General features: G+C 42.4%; 1 protein-coding gene across 1 annotated transcript in view; it reads left to right on the top strand.

Annotated features, from left to right (window-relative positions):
• Positions 1–3,142, top strand: part of FARS2 (phenylalanyl-tRNA synthetase 2, mitochondrial) — a gene marked incomplete at its 3' end in the record, with an annotated part of 19,905 nt that overhangs the window by 11,878 nt on the left and 4,885 nt on the right. The window lies entirely within an intron of this gene.

Here is a 3,142-nt window from a genome sequence, read left to right on the forward strand (position 1 = left end):
ACTGGGTCACACATCACTGTGTCCCCTAGGGACAGAGCTTGGCTGCGGCATCTCATCTGAGGATGCATCAGAGCTTGGGTGCTGCTGGGGAGGTGCAAGGTCACGATCTCATCTCCCACTGGCAGCGTGGAGGTTGACATGAGGAGGGAAGGGGTACGTGTGTGCTTGTGCTGCTTTGCTGCATAGGCACACCAGGTGCCTTGGGCATTTCCCTTGCCCAGATAAATTAAACCTTGCAGCTGGGGGGAGACCGTGTTTGCCAAGTTCTCACCAACCTGAAAAGAATTGTTGTTTGGTACTTAGAGTGGGATGAGGAAGGGTAATGAATGTTGGTGTATACGAATGAAATGTCCTCTCCTTGGAAATACCTGTTTTCAGTTTCAGGAGCTGAATTTATAAATGGCCTGAGTGAAAATTGCTACGTTAATGACATTTCCTGGCAAGAAGGCTGCTCTTCTGAACTGATTCATCTTTTTGTTGAGGAGATACTGGATAGTATTAGAATGCGTGGGGTATCCTGGCTACTTTCAAAACTCTTTTAAGATGCCCACTGCATTTAGAGCAACTGTTCCAAGAGAGGATTGATATTGGTAGCAAGTCCTATATATAACTGCTTGAATATTTTTCCTGAAATTCTGAAGTTGAATTTAAAGCAAGCAAAACTTTTATCAGTTTTTGTTCTATTCCACTTGAGGGGAAAAAAAATATTAAGTTCCTGAGTTCAGATTTCCCTGTTGTTGTTGTATTTTACTTAACAGTGGCCTTTTGAAACATAACTAATTAGGATTAAAGTGAGTAATAGTAAGAATGATGTTTTTAGATCAACCTCAGATGCTGAGGATGCTTAAAGTGAGCAATTTCTAGGAGTTACTTAGTGATATCTGAGACGGCAGCGACATCCTTCTCTAACCGTTGACAAATGCTGCACTTTAAGCTTCAGTATGTTGGCTATTACTAGTTCTTCTACAGTCTACACAGTAGCCAGAAAGACATTAAAAATGTATTATTAAATGATTGTAGACCTACAGACTGAAAGTACGTGCTGCTGTCTTACTGTAGGGATTTTCTACTTCTATTCCCCCCAGTATTTTTCCTGAAATACAAAGACCAAGGTATAGTTAGTGATTTAAATTTTGTTATTTCTCCCCCCACCTTCATGGAATTATAAACTCTTCCTCACACCTTCTTGATCTTCTTGTAAGATGCCAGTACAAACAGGAAGGTCATATTCAAGGAAGCAAACTTCGTGCTAGGCACCAGACATACGAGATGGGTGCAGTGCAAGTGACCCAGAGCACACATAATTAAGTTTGTGTTTTGACAGCTGTTATCTTTTAACTTTCATTTTACTATTCACTTACCATAATACTTTTGATTACTTTTTTGCCTCAACTCCTGTAGAATTTAACTTAAAATGTATTTTACTGCATTTATTGCTGTTGGAAAAAATCTGTATTTTTCTCTCCTGTGGGTATTCCATAAGGCCCCATGTTCTGTTAAAAACAAAGATTTCATTCTTCCTTTCATACTTCACCTCAGTTGTATCCTTTACAGCCTGTGGTGTGGGCAGAATAGTGCAGTGAAGCTGCACATCTTTTCTAGCAGTATAGCTTGGTCATAACTGCAGTAAGCTACGGAAATGTTGCATTGTCGCACACAGGCAGGTTTATTCAGAGGCAGTTTGTTTGGATTCTAGGTTAAGTCTACCGTGAATGCACGGACGTGCAGTTTAGTTTTGCATAAACTACCTTAAGCCTGATATCCTGGGCTTGGATAGCTGTGCTTCTGCGCTGCTTCTCTGCGAATTTACTAGCTCAGGGTGAGGACAGATTGAGGATCTCTGCAGGAAGGTCAGATCACTGACTTTTTTTTTTTTTAATTTCTTTGGGTTTTTTTTGTTCCCTTGCATTTCAGGTATGTATTGCACTAGATTAATTTACATAACATTTAATGAACCAATGTTGTTTTTAGTGTTGACTAGATGTGCCGGTAAACAGTATAACAAAAGTTGCTTGAAGATGGCTAGGTTGTCATGAGAAAGGTCAAAGACTCCATAAAATTCAGCACCTACATTTTTTTCCCAAGGTTTGTCCTTTTATTTCTTCCTGCCTTTGTTGAAAGGCAAAGAAACAATGGATATTAGAGGGGAAGGAAGATTTCATAGAATCATAGAATCATAGAATGGTTAGGGTTGGAAGGGACCTTAAAGATCATCTAGTTCCACCCCCCCTGCCATGGGCAGGGACACCTTCCGCTAGACCAGGTTGCTCAAAGCCTCATCCAGCCTGGCCTTGAAGACATCCAGGGATGGGGCATCCACAACATCTCTGGGCAACCTGTTCCAGTGCCTCACCACCCTCTCTGTGAAGAATTTCTTCCTGACATCTAATCTAAACCTCCCTGATTTCAATTTCTACCCATTACCCCTTGTCCTATCACTGCAGGCCCTTGTAAAAAGTCCTCTCCCAGTACCCTTGTAGGCCCCCTTCAGATACTGGAAAGCTGCAATGAGGTCTCCTCGGAGCCTCCTCTTCTCCAGGCTGAACAAGCCCAGTTCTCGCAGCCTTTCGTCATAGGAGAGGAGCTCCAGCCCTCTGATCATCTTCATGGCCCTCCTCTGGACTCGCTCCAAGTGGTCAATATCCTTCTGATATTGAGGGCTCCACAGCTGGACGCAGTACTCCAGGTGGGGTCTCACCAGAGCAGAGTAGAGGGGCAGAATCACCTCCCTCGACCTGCTGGCCACACCTCTCCGGATACAGCCCAGGATACGGTTGGCTTAAATACTTGACAATGTAAGATAGTTCTTTTTATGGCATTTTCTAGTGGTATGCCATGTCTGATTTTGCATTCTACAAGTGATGGTCTTTCAGTTTCATTCATGAGATTTTGTTGTCAGGAAGCTATTTCAAATATTACGCTGGAGATCACCGTTCTTAGCTTTCCTCTACTACCTCCAGACATGATGCACAGGTAAAATCCACTAATTTAACTTGCACTTCCATCTCCACATGCAGATCTGTCACTAGGAAGTCTGTTCTGTCTTGGCTTAGTTACCTTGTAATGGGGCTTTTCAAGGTTAACTGTCTTAGGTTTCCTCATAAAGTTAGTCAGTCAGTTTTACCAACTCCAGTTCTTTCCC

Source organism: Eurypyga helias, unplaced genomic scaffold, assembly GCF_000690775.1.
Source record: "Eurypyga helias isolate BGI_N326 unplaced genomic scaffold, ASM69077v1 scaffold14050, whole genome shotgun sequence".
Taxonomy (NCBI): domain Eukaryota; kingdom Metazoa; phylum Chordata; class Aves; order Eurypygiformes; family Eurypygidae; genus Eurypyga; species Eurypyga helias.